The sequence below is a fragment of the Netta rufina genome (genome assembly GCF_964035555.1).
Source record: "Netta rufina genome assembly, chromosome: 4".
Taxonomy (NCBI): Eukaryota; Metazoa; Chordata; class Aves; order Anseriformes; family Anatidae; genus Netta; species Netta rufina.
In genome coordinates this window covers 753597-771820 of record NC_140127.1, presented here as the reverse complement: position 1 = coordinate 771820, position 18224 = coordinate 753597, and the positions used below count along the sequence as shown (strand labels likewise).

General features: G+C 42.6%; 1 protein-coding gene and 1 pseudogene across 6 annotated transcripts in view; one reads left to right on the top strand and one right to left on the bottom strand.

Annotated features, from left to right (window-relative positions):
* Positions 1–281: 281 nt before the first annotated feature.
* LOC311208952 (ciliary-associated calcium-binding coiled-coil protein 1-like) lies at positions 282–11053 on the bottom strand (annotated as a pseudogene). The gene is made up of 3 exons: positions 10745–11053; positions 6066–6124; positions 282–1147 (listed from the first exon to the last, which is right to left on the bottom strand). The product of its transcript is annotated as a ciliary-associated calcium-binding coiled-coil protein 1-like (transcript).
* A 152-nt stretch (positions 11054–11205) lies between these two features.
* Positions 11206–18224, top strand: part of WDFY3 (WD repeat and FYVE domain containing 3) — a 190932-nt gene continuing 183913 nt past the window's right edge. For all 5 annotated transcript variants that reach the window (XM_084286230.1, XM_084286228.1, XM_084286227.1 and 2 more), the window contains exon 1: positions 11206–11524. The gene's annotated coding sequence lies outside the window, so the exon portion shown is untranslated. The remainder of the gene's footprint in view (positions 11525–18224) is intronic.

The window sequence follows — 18224 nt, the reverse complement described above, 5'->3', positions numbered from 1 at the left end:
ATGGAAATCAAAAAGAATTCTTTCTGGGAAGACTGTAAAAGTACATACTCTTCTTTTATGCAATTCTAGTATGGTGGAAATAAAGAAGTGTAACATATGAAGCTAGTTTAAAAGCTTAGCAAAAAATGAAATTAAATAACATACATGTTATTAATGAATAACTATAGAAAAAAAGTGTATAATTACATGTTAATTAAATTCTCTCCTGTGTCTGCAATGCCTCAAAATTACATTTTCTTTCTGTGTATTCTCCTTCCAGCAAAATATCCTTTCTTATCTGGTTATTTATGACTTTTTAATTTTTCTGTTCTCAAAGTATAAGTTTCTTCTTGCATTTACAGCTTTTCATTTATCTCTGCCTTAAGGTTGACAATAATTTCACTTGGGATTCCATCCACTGCAGACTTCTGATCTTCAACAGTGAAAGCAGCCACAGCACCTGCCTCAAGGGACTCTGCCTCTGGACGGGGTTCTTCCAGGTGACCTTCTTGATCAGGTCCCTTGGGTTCCATCTCTGCAGCTATTGGCAATAGTATCAATGATGCACAGCTTTCTGAAGGCACACCTTCTTCCAGTAAAGGAGGGAAGGGGGTAACTGCAGGTGGGGCAAGTTCCATCACATACTTATTACTTATCACAAGTTCTTCTCTAGGACTGTGGAAGAGATATTCATACAATTTATAGGGTTTAAATTTGCTGATATTCAAGTAATCAATGATTGCTTTGGCTTGCTCAATGCTGAAGACATCCATGTCACCATGGATGTCGTCACTTCTTTCTGAATAGTTTCTCCTGTTCCAGCCATTGCTTTTCCAAGTTCCTTTATGTTATCTCCTAAGGTCATGTGTTTGTCATGGAGGCTCTCCAACAGGAAGTTTAATAGATCCATGAATCCTGAGAGCTACACAAGACTGAAGTTCTCTTCTTTAGCCCACCAAAATCTGGCAATATAATAGTCTAGCAAAATAGCTTCCTTCAGAGATGTCTTTAACTGTTTAAAATTCAGAAATTCTTCCAGCTTTTTTTTTTTTTTTTATCTCCCTCTACATTTTGTCCTGACAAAGCAGTAATTGGGGAAAGAGAAAGGAATGTCTGATTAATAATCTTCTGTCCACCTACTACACCCTGATCCTGGTCTTCTCCTGCCCTGGTGGGTGGGGGCAGCCTCTGAATCTCCTACCGCATGGCCCCGGCGCCCATTCTTGCCCTGCCGGGCGCCCTGTAGTCATAACCTCAGCGGTGGTCACATCCCCGCTTGGTGCTGCCTTCCACACTTTCTCCCCCGGGTTGTTCCCAAGTCTTTACATCGAATACAGCTGAGGCCGTCGAGGGTACCCCTTGTTTTTGCAAAAACTTCAATAGTAGCTTTATCTTAAATTGGTCATATTTTACACCCCTTTTTATTAATAGTTGCATTATTAATGCAACTATTTACTAGATAATATATATAATAATGCAACTATTTACTATAGCCTCTTCTTCTGCAGAAAGATTTGCTCCCACTGTTAATGCCCAGCTGCTCACCTGTCCTTCAGGTGATGTCCCGGGATTGAAGCTGAAGTCCAGCTGCAAGCTTGATTCGTTCAGTTGGGTTCCCTTCAGATGCTCGTGCAGCGTTGCTGTAGTCCTAATTACACTGGGGTCACCATTTGAAGGGAATGACAACACAGACTCCAGGATAGTCAAGAACTGGAGACCCTTTATTTTTCCAGTGCAAGACATTATACAGCTTCAGAGCCATCTGCACATGCTGCAGGAGGCTAGCGGGCATAGTTACAGACTCTGATCGGTGTGTTCCTTTTGATCACGCACAGCTCTCTATAGGCCCGTCGGAGCCTAACAGCTCCTCCTTACTGGTTCCCACTTCCTCTTGCTCTAGCCAGGCTTCACTTTCTCATTTCTCTCCCCCATCCCAGAGAGGGAGGGGGGAGGATGAGCAAACGGCTGTGTGGTGTTTAGCTGCTGGCCGGGTTAAACCACAACACCTGGTTACCTTTAGTGCACCACCATATCAATCAGCTCTAGTTTATCACCAAATGGGTCACACATATTTTTCTAGTAGCATCTGGTTCAAGGTACTGGACCAATGCTTAAACCTGCTATCAGGTATGTTTGAGAAGGAGCTGTGATGCCCAGGTGAGAGGAAATTAGAAGATAAGCATCTATAACTAGCTAGTTTGGACAGCAGAGACCAACACATGTTACCCCGTGGTCCTTATTGCTGAGTGAAAATGATTCTTGAAAATGCTGGATAATTACTGCAACAGCTGTATCTGCACATGTTACTTCTTATCTCTTCTGCTTTGATGAGAAGAGCTGAGTGGGTCAGACCTCTTTGCCTAAAGAGATGTTTTTTAGCGGGGGAAAAAATAATTTTGTTGCAGAACCTTTCTTTATCTGACATGGCAATAGCACAGCAAAAGCATTGTCCTTACAGGTCCACATCAGTAACCTTTAGAAGTAATTGGATATGATGTTAATTACTTTCCTTATAGATAACACTCCTTTACCTCCTGTGCCTCCTCAAAACTGTAACCTCTTTGACATGTGTTCTGAATACTTCCATTAGGCACCCAAGAGAGATTCGTTTTTAAGCTCTGTTGGCCACTTTGCTTCCCAGTTATCAAAACATAGAGCTTAGAGGAATTGCTCTTAGCTTGGTTTTGACAGTCAGCAATTTTTCCTGTTGATGACTTGACAAGAGTACGTTGCCATGCCTTTCTACTTGGTGCCTGAAAATGGAAATTAAGTTGCAGGGCTTGTGGTTTCCTCTCTTTGGAGAAAATAAGAGGAAATGATGAAGAAAGATCATTTGTTGAGAGTCAAGATTTACCCTTCAAAGGAGGCAACACCAGCAGGAGGAGCTTGTGGGAAGAAACTGTTTTTCAGGTTTAATTTGATCTTTTGAGAGAAAAAGGTTGGTTCATGCAGTAACAAGGAACATCTAATAAAACTCAGGACTATTTTCCTGTCAGAGGTCCCTCAAATTCTAAAGAGTTTTACAGTTGGTTTCTTGCTACTGATAATATACAAAATTATATGGTCTTTTGAGGAAGAAAGGATTAGAAGAGGAGGAGAAAGGTAAACAGATGTCGTGATTGACATGGGAACCACTGTGTGCTTTTTGATCATTTGATTTAAAAAAAAGAGCATGGAAAATGTTGTCTTTCTAGATGAGTCTTCTTATCAGAAATGTTATGAATTAGCAATAAATAAAGCTATGTGTTAGCTACAGAATAAAATCAGCAGTGCATGTACATCTGGCCAGGCAGCATTCAAACCCCACTCACTCATCAGAGTTGCATGGCTGTTCTGATCAGCCAAATGCATCAAGCCTTTTTTTTTTTTTTTCTCTGCTTCTGAGTGTAGTATTGTAAACTTTGTGATTGAGATCATGTGTTTATTTTCAAATCCCTACATTTTACATAGGACTTTTGTGATCAGGTGTCTAGAAAAGAACTTATTGTTTTAGGTGGTATTTTTGTATAGAAAATACAAAGAATAAGCATTAGGAAGCTGAGACCCAAGCACTGATCTGGGGACAGTTATGCATGACACTAAGACATGCAATTGTGTGTAGTTTCTTCAAGAAGTGCTGGGTAAATATTGATTTCACTTACTAAAAAGCGTTTTACCCAAAAGCAAGTTGACCTGTTTGTCAGAATGGTGAAACTGTATCAAGCCAAGAGTGACTTGCTTTCTCTTGCAACTGAAGATAACATTTTTTGCATATTTAAAGGAATATATCCATCAACAATATCTGTCTTTATGTTAACATAATTATCAGTCTGCATAACTTAATGAAAAGTTAAATTATATGTGGAAACTGCAACATAAATTATCATTAAATCTGTTAGCCCTGCAATGGAGGCTGTGCGAGTATTCTGAGAGATGACTGCATACTGGTAGCTAGAATGTTCAGGGAAACTAATTGGGGTCGTAATGAAATCCCATGGAATTTTGGAAGCAGGGACCAGAGGATATCAAATAGAGCCATCTGAAAGGTACCAAGAAACCTGCGATTACAAATAGGACAGTGTTTTGTTGTTCATGAGACCACACAAATATACTGGTGACTGTAGGTTATACGTATTAAAATTTTGCCTTTCTAGACACTGGATGCTATCTACATTTAAACTTGGTATTTTTAGGAGTCTATAAAAGTGTTGAGAAAGTGGGAAGAGTATTTAAGTAGAGATGTGGATCTCTACAGTGGACTTAAGCCTTCTCATGAATTCTGTATGCACTCTACTCACTTTTCACATGGATTCCCTTAGCCATGTAGCCATCTACTACATAAAATGATCATCAACTGGTGCAATAATCAAAAGCTCAGATACTGAGGCAACCCTCTGGATCCCCTATCAAAGGTGATAACTTTTTTTCTACTTGGAGACTGAAAACATGTAGAAAATAACTTCTGTTTGAAAGGAAATGCTCTTTCAAGACTGCAACTTGAAGGGAGATTGACAATGCAGTTTGCAGTCAACGAGGCTGCCACAGGCATTGACAAGATTTTTCATTGTTGTCTAAAACTATCTTTATATGACATGGCTAATAATATTAGAAAAGCTTCAAGTTCTGTGATTTGTTCACAGACAGGGGACTGTCAAAGAAATTACTGCTTCTCTACAGGAAGCTATGTATGCATCTAAAAGATCCAGACTTTGTCTATGTATTCACAAGCAATTCTGATGGTGTTGACAGAAAGCAACCCCAAGTTCTTCCAATGCTGAGTTAGTAATATGAGGACCTAGCTCCATTTTTAATAAAAACTTAATTTTATAGGAACAAATGTCTATACAATGGCTGTAAATAACCTGTGGCTAGAAATTAAATTGGAAGTTTTGAAGCATGGAAAAAGTTTTGAAACAGCCTTAAGTAGTGACATCAACCTTCGCGTAGCTCCCCAAGAATCCTTTTATTTTGCATAGAATTTTGGTAATTCAGCTAAAGGGTTAACTTGGCTTGTTGTTTCCAAATGTTATAGTAAATAATATTGAGTAAAAAGTATTTTTTTCAAATAACATATTGTGGGAGTGTGGCCATAGGGATCGACAAGCCCCATGGTTGGTAATAACATCGGACTCTTAATGATGAGACCATGAAGAATGTAAAGAGTTTAGAAGGAACGAAGAAGGATGATTCAGGAATGCCTCGCTGTCTCAGACTGCTTGTTCTCCAGCCATTAAGGCATGGAAGTTGCTGGGTGTTTGCTGTTGCTGGGCAAAGTTGTTGACCAATGAATAGTTAGTGGAAAAGTACTGCTGTAGAGTGAATGGTATAAGAAGGGAGCCTGTCTTCAACAGAAGAGTTGAAGTTACGTCATCAATAAAGGAGTAGCGGTTACTGATCCTAAGGAACCCTGGTCTCCATGTGGTCTTTGTGCATCAACATATTCCTGGTCACTTAGCTATCCACTCTTTACAAGCTTTAAAAGCAGTCACCGTGTGAGGTAGGAAATGAGCATGTTCTAAAAGTGTTCTGTCTCAGGATTTTCTGCACACTTAGCAAAATTCTGCTGAGTAGAACAGCCAGTGAGAAACAGCCTGAGATGGTCACACTGCAAACAATCAATTGCCCATAATAACAGGTAGGAGTCTGTATGGACTTCAACTAGTGGTCTGCAGTTAGGCATAACAAAAACTGTTGATGTCAGAAGTTGTTTGATTGCACCAATCCCTCACTTTAAGAGAAATGGTAAGCACTGAGTTCTGATAAACTGGATGCTTTAGCTGAAGTAGCAGAGCACATTTTAAGGCAGGCGTTACAAGAAAGACCCTTTAGATATAGTTTTAGAAATAGCTTTTCTTAGTTTGTAAATATTCCTTCTCTTTGTTATGCAAAGGTATATACTAAATGCTTTGGAAGACTCTTTGTCAGGCTGCAGGGCCTGTAGATTACTCAGTGCACTTGAAGTCATTCTAGCAGTAGAGCATCTTCCTGGGAAATAGATGATGGTGTGGGAGCTTGTTTATGGGGAAGAGTGGATAGCATGCCTGTGGTTTTGTGACTGCTTTGTTCCAAAAATGACACATTTTTAAGAAATAAATTATGTAACTTACCTCACTTGGTTGTCTTCCAGTGGGAAGCTGACTTGCAGGCTTTGGAATTTTCCTGAGCCCTGTCAAGGGAGAAAAAAAATCTAAGTTCACAGAAAGAGCATCTTTATCTCTGCTACTTCTAGAATTGAAAAGTGTATTTTGTATTTGATCAGTCACTTCAGTCTCCCTGAGCTGCCATTATGGCTTTCTGCGAAAGCCTACAAAACCAAAAATATCACAGATGAAAATAACACTCCCTCATCCTAAGTGTGGAATGTCTCAGTATGTATTTGGCACATCCTTTGAGGCTGTATAAACAACAGTCAGAAACAGGCTGGTGTAAGAGCCAAACCATAAAAATGAACAGTTTAGGTGCCTTGTCCTGTGTCTTCCAGGACCTCTGACATGTACTGACTGAAAGAGATTCCACAATGCTCATAAGGTAAAACAATTATTGCACAGCTTCTAGTACCTACTATCAAGGTCAAAGTCAGTTCTGCAAAACAAGCAAACTAAAACAAACAAAAAAAAAACACAAGAAATCATTGTTCTGTTGAAATTTGTCACAAAACCTGATAGTGAAGAGCAGATTTTTGGTTCTTTTTCAAATTTAATGTACTGGTTCTAAGTCTCTTCTCATGCACAGCAGTAAAAGATGTACAAAAGGCATTTGTGATATAAAAGAGCATCATACAATCTTTTGGTGAGAAAATGAATATCTAGCTGAAAACTGTGTATGTTCTTGGGCCCAAGGGATGTTGCCTCTGATTATTCTTGCTAAAATCTCCTGCCTTAAAGACTACACTAATAAATAATGATATTTCTTTTTTGGGCAGACCATCATACAGTATACTTATCAACCTCTATATTATGACATTTGGTGTATGGCTTCACAAGAAAGTCTATGCTATGCTGCACAGAATGGTAACATCTTTTAATAACAAAAAGAAAACTTGAGGTCTGTAGGACCCACACAGCAGCATTTACAGGATTGCAAGTGATGCATACCATGAAGACAAACTTCATTTTTCCCCGAGGCACCAGATGGCAGCATTTTCCTTCATACAGTGTGATCTCATCCTCTCAGATTTCTCTCTGGGATCATCATGCTTTGAGGTTCTTGAAGCCACAAAGACCTCCACGGAACCAGACATTGTCTGTAATCACCTGCTTTCATTGTAGCTATGGGGTCCCATTGATGTGGCCTGAAAACAATACAGGCCTTTTGGCTGTACAGGCCTGACAGTCAATAGCAATCGGTAGCATACATGCACTTTAAAAATAACATACAGTAAATCTGTTTCCAAGCTCTACACTTTGCATATTCTCAGAATATTAAGTAGCTTTCATTTTGATTTCATTTTAGCCACCAGCTCTTTCCCATACGCATGCATGTACAATGTAACTCTTATGTTCTTTTCTATCGATGCTGTATTTTTCACATTTTCCAATAACGTTTTTATTGTACACTAGTTATGCATCACTAGGCTTGTAAATTCTGTAGCACCCTCTCCCCCCTCCCCCCCTCCCAGTAATCTGAGGCAAGAGTTGAGGAGGAATTGCTGTAGTTGAGAACTTTGCAACTTATGCTTGCTTCTACAGTTACAGACATGGAGTGAAGTTTTGTGGGCTGGGAATTCTTTAGTCACACAGTCCTTGGTTCTCCTTTTTCCCTTCATCCCCATGTTTTTGCTTATAAATCTAATGCTGCCTTTGCAGTGTGTTTTTGTCAGAGAAGAAAAATAATTAAGGTCAACTGTAACAAGTTGTATTCGTAAGTCACCACCCTTGAACTATGAACCTGCAGCACCATGGTACAAATGTGTATTCACTTAAGCTGTATGACTCTAAGCCTTCAACAGACGATAGAAAAGAAAGGCTCTTTATCCAAGAAGGGGATGGATTGTAGAGCCCCAGAGGTTAAGGGAGGAGTAGCCCTGTTTTTTTCATTAGTATGCTGTCACTCCTTGGGGTTGCTGGTGTATCTGCTGTGGTTAGTAAGTCTGCTAGTGCTTTACAAATGCTATGAGCTCATTGGTAGACTATTTGCAGATTATTTAATTTACGGACTTCTGACAAGCAGCCAATCATTTTTCTAAAAAAACATATGCAACAAGGGATTTTTTACTTTTCCAAATTTCAGCCAAATTCAGTATGAGTGTCATAGGACAGGGCCTGGATGGTAGACCATCTGCAACTCCACCCTTTCTCTTCTTATTTAATACTAAAATTATCTATAAACAGGAAGGAGGGAGGCAGGGAGAAGCATTTCTCAAAGCTAGTCATGAGAACCCTGTATGATGAACACATTAAGCCATGTAACCTGGAAATCAGTCCTAGTTTCTTCTGTTAAAATATTCTAACAAAAGGGCAAAATTCCCTCAATATTCGTGTATTTTTTTCATGCCAATTTCTTTCCAGTTCTGGATTTGCCTGTCCATTGTTTTCAGCTATTATATGCCAACAAGACAGATTTAACTTGGCTGCCCAAGATGTACAAAATAAATGTACAACTATGTTGGAATCTCACTTGAAAGCTGAGCAGAACTTCATCACTTAAAGACAGCTGTAGGTGTACACATATGACCTCTAATAAATATGAAAATGACCTTCTAATAAAGGAGAAAAATACCTCTCTACAGTTTATAATGATGAATGGAAACCCTTGCACACAGTTGCATTGCAAAATGGAAAAATAAATACTTTTTGTCTAATTATACCACTGTGATTACTAGCACCTTCTCAGAGAAGAGAAAGCAGTCAGCCAAGATGAGTTTTGTGAAAGGAGAGGAGATACTGAGAAGGTTTACAAAAAAAGTCTGATATCACTCAGTATGGATTATTACAGTTTGCCATTATTTATTTTGGAACTGTGACAACTGACCAAAACATAAGGACAATAAATAGAAATGCAAGTAGCATTAAGTACACGAGAAGAAAAAAGCAATATAATTTGGCACGCAGCAAATCTTTTATCTGGCATACAGCTGTCTTTGCAATTCCCATTGCTCTTTTGGAATATTTTTTGTGACTTCCTACTAAGGTACCTCTGCTGGTAGAGACTTAGGAACAGCACCATCTTTGTGAGCTTTGTTTCTTACTCAGTGGAGCTGGCTAAGATAAATGGTGTTAATCCTTTATATACGAAAGATGCAAGTATCCTCCTACACATGCATTAGAGAGATGTGTTTGTTTTGTGATGGGTAAGTGCTATATATTGTTCGTAGGCTCTATCTTGCATAGTAAATGAAATTACTGTCGAAACAAGCTGATTAAATCTGTGATTTCCCCTTGCTGCAGTGCAGAATGAAGATATACCCAAGGGGGGGGAAATTGTCTGGTGGTATGCATAGCATATTAGCTTAAAGATTTTCATGGCACACTAATGAAGGAGATCTCTTTTTTTAAGGCTTGTAAATGAAACATCCATGTTGCTTCCATGCACTGAGATATTGTCCTTGGAAGCATTGTAGTAGCAACACTGCCAACTTTCAGCTTGGCCTTCCCTCAAGGCAGTGAAAATGTTAAGTGGAATTGTATTTTTTATGTTACTTGTTAGAAAAGGAAGATAGGGTAAATGGTGTTTACTCAATCAGACCTCAGGTATAACAGAGTACCCAGTTCCACTTAAGTCATGATAGTGGAGTTAAGAGGCAATTTTCCTGCTTCCTTGTGATTGTTTACCCATAAACTACAAAGGTCTGTGGTAGTTGGCGTGTTATTTCTTACTGCTTTTAACCCTGGAGCCAGATTCACCAAGTACCTACTTAATCCCTTCTGTGAAGACTCCAAGACGAGGCCACTAAGATGATCAGAGGGCTGGAGCACCTCTCCTATGAAGAAAGGTTGAGGGAACTGGGCTTGTTTAGCTTGGAGAAGGCTCTGGGGAGACCTCATTGTGGCCTTCCAGTACTTGAAGGGAGTGTATAAATAGGAGGGGGAATGCCTGTTTACATGTGTTGATAGTGATAGGACAAGGGGGAATGGTTTTAGACTATGATGGGGAGATTTAGGTTAGAAATTAGGAGAAAGTTTTTCACTCAGAGGGTGGCGAGGCACTGGAACAGGTTGCCCAGAGAGGTGGATGCCCCATCCCTAGAGGCATTCAAAGCCAGGCTGGATGTGGCTCTGGGCAGCCTGCTCTAGTGGTTGGCAACCCTGCCCAGAGCAGGGGGTTTGAAACTAGATGATCTTTGAGGTCCTTTTCAACCCAGGTGATTGTGTGATTTTGTAAATGAAAAAGTAAACGGCTAGGAGGTGAATGGCTGTTAATATCTGACATCTTGAAGGAAGTGAGGAGTTACTGGAACAAGGCAGAATGCTAAGTGGTCACACGTGGACATGTCTTTACCTTTCCCCATGCGGAATCTGAGTAGATTCTGGGTCCCAGGTGACACTGTAGTTGGTGTGTCTAGTTAAACTTTAAACGGACAATTTGTCTAGCTGGCACAAAGGAGTCCTTCAGCTCTAGGGATTTAACCAAACTTCTGGCTTAATTAAGAACAGATTAACATCTATGTTTAAACATCTGAGTCATATGGATAAAATATTTCCTCTCTTGCACAGCTCAAATGCACAATCCCCTTTGTGTACCACAGCAGGGACGCTCGGTGGACCTTCACTCGGTGCACGTACGACCAGACTAAGGGAAAGCGCCTCAGCCCCAAATAGAAGTGGACTTCTTTCTGTCTTATGTTTACCTGTTTACTTCTTTTCAGGTGACGTGCAGGCGCCTTTCCTCTGTACCTCAGGCTGCTGGGCGCCGGGGGTAGCGCTGAGGAGAGGGGCACAAGGGGCGGCGGGTGTCTGAGGAGGAGGGGGAGGCACTTAACTCGCCGCTTGACTCCACGGGCCCCCGAAGCTGCTAAAAATCGAGCTAATAGTCCGCAAATACATTGAAAAACAGCTACAGCCCAGAGAGAGTGGGGACAGCGCCGGGGCGGTGCGGTGCCGCCCGGCCGAGGTGGGCGCGGGCAGCCCCGCGGGGCGCCGCTCCCTCCGCCCGCCATCACCGAGCCCCTCTGCTGGGCCGGCCGGGCCAAACCAAACCCAAGCACGGGAGCGGCAGCGGCCGCAGCCAGCCAGGAGGAGGAGGAGGAGGAGCGGAGGGCGGGAGGGAGGAGGCAGCGCTGGCAGCCGGGCGGGGAGGGGGCACTCGGTACCGCGGAGAAGGAGGAGGACTAAGATGGCCACCGGCCGCCACGGGGAGCGGCCCCGCTCCCTCCGCCCCGCCCCGCCTCGCCCGGCGCGGCCTTGATGGGGCCGCGACGACCCCGGCCGCAGCGCGCTGCAGCGGTGCCTCCCGCCGGAGCCCGCCCGGGCCTCAGCGGGGGAGCCGCCCTCTGGGCCCGGTCCGCGGCCCCCCGTGCCGCGCCGTGAGTGAGAGCAGCTGCGGAGACGAGAGGAGGGGCCGCCCGCCGCTTCCCCCCCCCGCCCCGGCGGGCAGGGCCGGGCCCCCCGGAGCTCCGTGCCGCCGCCCGGTGAGTGCCCGCCGCTGCCCGGGCCCCGCCGCTTTGTTGCTCCGCCGCCGGCCCCTACGTGGGCCCCCCGCCGCCTGCCAGCTCCTTCGGCCCGGCCGCAGGCCGTGGTGGCCGCCCGCTCCCCGGGGATGCCGGGGCGCAGGTGGCCTCGGCCCCCGATGGCTGCCGCTGCGCCCCCCGCTCCCAGCCCCCGGCCCCTTTCCCTTCGTTTTTGTCGCCGTGTTCCCTGCCCGCGGGGGTCTCCGGCCTGCGGGGCCCTGAAGGGAGCTCGGCGGCGGCGCCGGACCGCTCCGGCGGCCTTTGTTGTGCCGGGGGGCGGCGGGCCTTCCCCTCGCTTTATTCTGATTTATTGATCTGGAGGCCGTCTCCGAGCCCTGCGCCCCGCCGTGCGACAGTCGCAGTCCCCAGCGGCCGGCTGTGGGTGCCGGGGGGCCGAGCGGCCGTGGGGGGCCGGCTGCCCCCCGAGCGTGGCGTTTGTTCGCCCCTCGGGGAGAGCCGCGTCGCTGGCGATGTTTGCTCGGTAGCTGTGGGTGCCGAGTCCCCGCGTGGTGTTCACCTTGAAAGATTAGGGACGTGGTTTCCTGCTGTGGTTGTGGGTGACAGTGTAGAGAGAGGCAGGTGTAGATAAGAAACAGCGCAGAGAGCCAAATGTGTTTCTTTTGACCTGTAGTTTCATGAATGGCCCAAACGCAATGTTTTGGTTAATGAGAGCGACTCCCAAGGATTCTCTGAAGGATTCTGTTTGTTCTGGGCTTTTTTTTTTTTTTTTATTATTAATTGAGTTTTGGTTATTTGTCATTGTAAGATTCTGACAAGGTTTCTGCATACTAGGAGATTAATTTTCACATGGAAAATGGTAGGTTTCCTCTTAGGAGAAGTCAGTTTTGCACACTGCATTAAGTAGGAATGATTGGTTAACCTGTGAACTCTGCCAGAGCTGTTTCACTACATGCCCATGCATGTCCCTGTGCCCATCACAAGTGTGTGACAGGCCTCCCTAACGACAGTTTCCAAAAAGTGGTGGTTGGAGAGGGTTCATCACCTACGCTGCCCGTGAGCAGCTGTACAGCTATGTGAGGTTTCTGCATTCATGGCCTCTTATGAATCTAGGCTGGTTCTACAGAAAGCCAACATGATGGCATCTGTGGCACTTCTTGGTGATGTGCCAGATAATGCAAACAGTGGTACCTTGAGGTTGACTATGTGCGGAGACTACAGTTTGCATGAACTGGTGTTTCTGTAGTATTTCTCACATCCTATGTAATTCTGGTAGACTCGTAGCACTAGAAAATATGAAACGGGTTTATTGCTACCTGCGTTGACAAATTGCCATAAGACGAGTAACTCCTTACTTATGTTTTTAAGCTACAGACAGGTATCTTTATAAAGGCAAATACTTCGTGGAATTCCTGGCTTTCATACTAGAAACGTACAACTGTGTTAATACAAAGTTTTGCTCGGTGTTCTTGATAAAGAAGTGCTGGTAATCTAATTTTGGGTGCAGATTTGGATCAGGAGCGGGAATCTGCACTCCTGTGCTGTGGGTCTGTTTAGTTCTGTTAGAGCCAGCTCTGCAGTGCTGAATAATGTTGATAGTAAAATATTTGGGGTAGAAGAATGCCGGAAATACCTAAGGTGCTAGAGCAGACTATCTGTCAGTGAATGGTGTTCCATAGTTTGGTATGTCTTGGCCAGAAGCTGGACCTGTTTGTTTGCTTTTCCCGTTCGCAACTTTTAGCTGATAAGCCTGGAGTAAAAGTGTTGTGTGGTTTGGGTTATATGGCTACAGTTAGTGCAGTTCTTAGCAAGCTGGTGATATACTCAACTCAAATTGAAGCAAGGTCAGCATAGTGGTGTGGTGATACTTAATATCTTCAGCACGCTTTTAGAAATGTATTACAGTATTTCTAGCTCAAGGTTTAAGTGAGAGTTCATCTTTCTAGTAGACTGTTTACTCTTTCAAGATCAGCCACTCTATAGTATTGCGTTGTATCACTACTGCGGAGAGGAAGCACTCTTATCTCTTGCTTTGAGAACAGCAATGAGAAGGTACTAAGAAAAAAATCTTAATATTTTCAACCTGGAAATAACAAATGTAATTTAGGAAGCTGCATTGTGTTGTTTCATCTTGCTGCCTGTATCAGCTGAGAAAGTACCCTAACATCCTTCTGGGTAGGTATGAAAGCCTGTCTGTTTAGCTCTGGGTTACTGGAGGGCAACTGTCAGAAATAGCATACATGGCAAACTTGTCTTCAGGATGCACAGATGCGTGTTGTTATTAGAAGACTTTAGCAACTTATTTCACATCTGCAAGCCTTCCTTTAACTATTTCCTAGTTTTCTTCAAGGGTAAAAATTCTGGGATGCTTACTGTGCAGAGAACATGATGAGCGTGGGTTAGATGTTCTGCTTACTGTTTGAAATGCTTAGGACTGTCATGAGACTTAAGTAATTTTGGAGATCCAGCTGTGTTTCACCTCCCAAACATCAATGTTTTGTAGGGTTGGGTTACGGGGTTTTACGTGGGTTTCTGAAGGTATGCTAAGCAGAGTTATGCAAGGAAAAGCCAGTAGTGTGTCCCTTGTAAAATTCCTGCAGGACTAATGTGCAGATGCTGATCAGCAGTTCTGTTCCTGTTCGTAAGTGATTTGAAGTTCCTATTGCAAAATACTGGAAATAATGGCTCAGGAGTGGCCTCTGACTTACAGGACATCCTGCTCTAAGGAAGTCTTAGATCATTTGTTCAAAATAAAAATATTTTCAAGAGGAGGAGGGGGGATTGCTGTTCGCTGTGAGAAACTGTCTATCTTGTTCTTAATGTACCTCCCAGTGCTCATCTTCCTGACAGTTAGAATTGTGGAAACCTCTTTTTATAATATTACCATAACAAAATTTGCATTTTGAAATGGTAAATTGAATGTGTTATTGGTCCATAGTACAGCTTCCATGTATGTGTGTAGGGAAGAAAATTGATTTCTGCATAGTTTTATAATAAAGCTTTTAATTTCACTAGTTTGCTCATTTTTTATTTATTTTTTTTAATTTATTTTTTGGGGTTGTTGCTAACGGCAGTAATAAAGCATTTGAAATGTCCGGCTTGTGACAAATACTTACAGTGTTCATTGCTTCAAATTGTTGGCAATGCTGATTGTTTACAGAAAATACTTGCTTTCAGAAAATATATTCTGAAGGAACTACAACGTTAGTCATAACTAAACCTTTGTACGTCACACTCGTGTAGGCCTGGCACATCTTCTTGAAGAGGCTTCATTAACTTTGTGCTCTGTTTTGCAGTTTTCATCTTGAAATAAACATTTGCACTCTTGTATCGCTACTGTTGACTTCTTTTTGACATTTTATGTCCTGTTGCTTGGCCATTCACACCTTGTTCACTTGGATAATACGTGACATAATTATAAGGCTCCTATAAATACTTGTTTTAATCAGCTGCCCCACAGACAACATAGACGGTGTTGCTGTTTTCTGCATTCCTGTGTGACTGTGCAAAAGCATCCGGTGCTATACATGAAATCCTGCTAGCCACTTGTCTCTCTTTACCTGTAGTCATCGGTGTGGGCTTGAGAGCAGCATCTTGGCTCAGGTGGTAGTGCAGGGATGACCCCACAAACTTTGTGAGACTGAATACATTTTGTGTGGCCAGGTCTTCCAAGCATGTGTCTGGCAAAGACCCTATGTTTTGCTTTGCAGTACGTCACGCTTTTGCTTGTTGGCTGTATCCCCTGTTCTCCTGAGGTGTTACAGCTCAGTGTGTACACCACCTTTCTTGACGCTTGCAGATGATGGAGTACCTGCAGGCTGTCTGCGGTTGGGTCACCCATCAGATGAGGGGGACGATGATTTAAGCGAAGCTAGAAGATCTGTGGTGTAGTTGTTGCATATACATGTATTTCTTGATCTATAATCTAAATTATACTGTATCAGAGCTTTAGAGGTGAAGAATTGTTGTGTTTTAGAGGTGAAGAAGGTTGTGTTTCAGAGCCATGCAATAAAAAATAATTTTTGACGAGTGTTGAAGGGGAATGACCTTCATGTGCACATGGACTACGATTGGATTATCTAAAGCATTAAACCGTAGAACCATGAGCTGCAGGAGCTGGGCTTTTCTGCTTGGTCTTTGACTTAGCCAAGGGGTACTGGAGGGCTGTTGGACATTGCCCTCTCCCAGCTCAATGTGCCTCCTATTCCTGAGGGCTCTGGTTAATCAGAAGCTTCCCTCTAGAAGTTGCTAGAAAAGTGGGCTCAATGACAGCAGCTGGTGAGGAGGCTGCACCTTCGCTCAGGTGTTGCTCTCCATCAGGGAAGGGGCTCACGCTGATGGGGCTCGTGGCCCACACCATGGCTTGCAGAAGAGGGGCAAAGCTCAGCTTTGTCCGGTGCCTGCCAAGGAGGAAGAACAGGTCTCACTTCTTTTTCTATGGAATTTGCTCAATATTGTCTGGGAAATGTGGTTTTGTGTTTGTTGTTTTTCCTCAAGTCTTTTGTGACCGATGGTTTCATACACGTCTTGTTTTCTGCCACAAACTGCATTGGGGCAAAATTTCTTGATTTCTGTTCCGAGCAGGAATGTGCAATAGCTTTTTGTTTGTTTGTTTTAAGTTGTGTTGGCGTTCTTGGAGTCTTGATAACAGCAGGGAACCTTTTTTAATTATTTTTTTCCCCAACATGTCGAGCAACACTGAGTGTGGAAGTAGGACTGTCCATATTGAGATTTGGAGGAGGAAAAAAAGCTTGGCATTTAGGTGAAAGTGGATTGCTCCTGTGCAAGCTAGACATCATCTTTTAGGTTCTTTTAAGGGAAAATAGCTTTGGTTGTTTTTTTTAGTTTTGGTGTTTCATCGGTGTCCTGTTCTGCCTGTCTTAGGCATGTGACTACAAATGTTCTTGTCATATTGCAGAGTAGGAACAAATTGCAGAACTTACTGTCACGTGTAAAAAGGATCTTCCTGATGGTTTGAAAGCAATGGTGTGCTGTTGTGCTTGGAAAGAATAAATGCATACAGGAAATGAATGATAGTTAATTCTGAGTGGTATGAAAGCACATTGCTTTAAATTTTGGGGTAAACATTAAGGAATATAGGAGCAAGGTATGATATGAATGCATCTCAGTTATAGCAACGAGACATGCATGTATAGTTCTTGTACTTCTGCAAATATTGTTATTTAAATGTCATGCATCTTACTACAACACAAGGAAAAAGCTCTGAGCAGAGTGGCTAACTTAGTGTGTAGACAATAATAAATTCAAAGACAAGTCAAAGAAGTGGATTTTCCAGATATTTTTATTTCATCTCTTTCTCACCTGCTCTAGAGAAACTACATACGACGCTAGAAGTATCTAAGAGTCCAACTCTTTCAGATTGGATGGGTATATAGCAGTTGTATGCCTAACTTAAAGTTCTTATTTCAATTGTTATACTAATTTAGAGAAGTCAGACCCTTTAGACCTTGCTTTTGCCTATTTTTTTCCAGCAACTTACTAGAATAATTCTGTAGCTGATGGGAAAAGTTGTTCCCTTTCTTGAATCATCCATTTCCTCTCAAATGGACATTGCAGCTTCTGTTTTGCATCTGTCTGAAGCTTTGTGGTGAAGGGTTTCATAGCAGGGGGAGAATTACCAACATCAGTGCTTAACTCAAAGCTGCTGTGACAAATTAGCCAATGCATAAAGGCAAAACCTTCAGCACTGATAATTTTGTAGGAAAGTCTTAGGTACATGTCTAGCAGTGGAATATATTTCTGCATCATTCTCTGATGTTTTTTTAGGGTTCTTCACTTTTGGGAAAGTGACTGGAGTAAGAAGGTGGATGAGGAGCTCTTGAGCAAAAGGTTTTTCTGGCTTCATCTTGCACTACAGGCAGTGGTATCACAATACATTGAGTATCAGAGGGTACAACTTATTTTTTATCCCTGGGTAGTTCTACCTGGATTGTCTTGCTGTTATATCTCTTCCAATATCGCTTTGCCAGATGGACTGTGGGTGCAAATGAATCACGATTTATGTTCTTAATTTTCCAGATGTATTATTTTTCCAGTGAAGCCGTTACAGATCTTTTTATAATTCAAAGCAGGTTGATTTGGTTTGTGTAAAGCAGTAGCTGGCGGTGTGTTTCTGCAGAAGGTGGGCTGAATTTGAATGCCACTGTGAGACATAGATGTTGCTTGCTGGCCATAACTCTTCCCAAGAACCAAAACGTAAGCTAACAGATGAACTGTATTAGAAAGGGAGGGAGTTGGTACAGCAGAAGCTTTCTGAAGTTCTGCTTGGTTACTTGGCACTGTAAGTGTATCCTTTACTCAAATAAGTTGACATTGTGGAAAGAGGAAGAGAATTTGCAGGGCTAAGAGAATGCTCAGGGTCCAGAAAGCACATGGTATTAAAAATTAAAAAAAAAAAAAAAGTAAAAAACAAACAACAACAACAGAAAACAAAACACATACCTAGAGACTGCACGTGCTTTTCAATCAAAAAGAAGACAAAATATCCATTTGTCTTAGTAGGAGAACTTTATAAGAAGAGATTTCAAGTGCTTGGATGATGGAAAATATCAAAAGGGAGAGGGACTGTTTAGAATACCTGAAGCGGGTACACCTAAGATAAATCAGGTAGAATCCATCTCTGTTCCGGTCTGAGATCTCATCCAAGATACATCAATGTGTATAAATACCTGAGGTGTGGGAG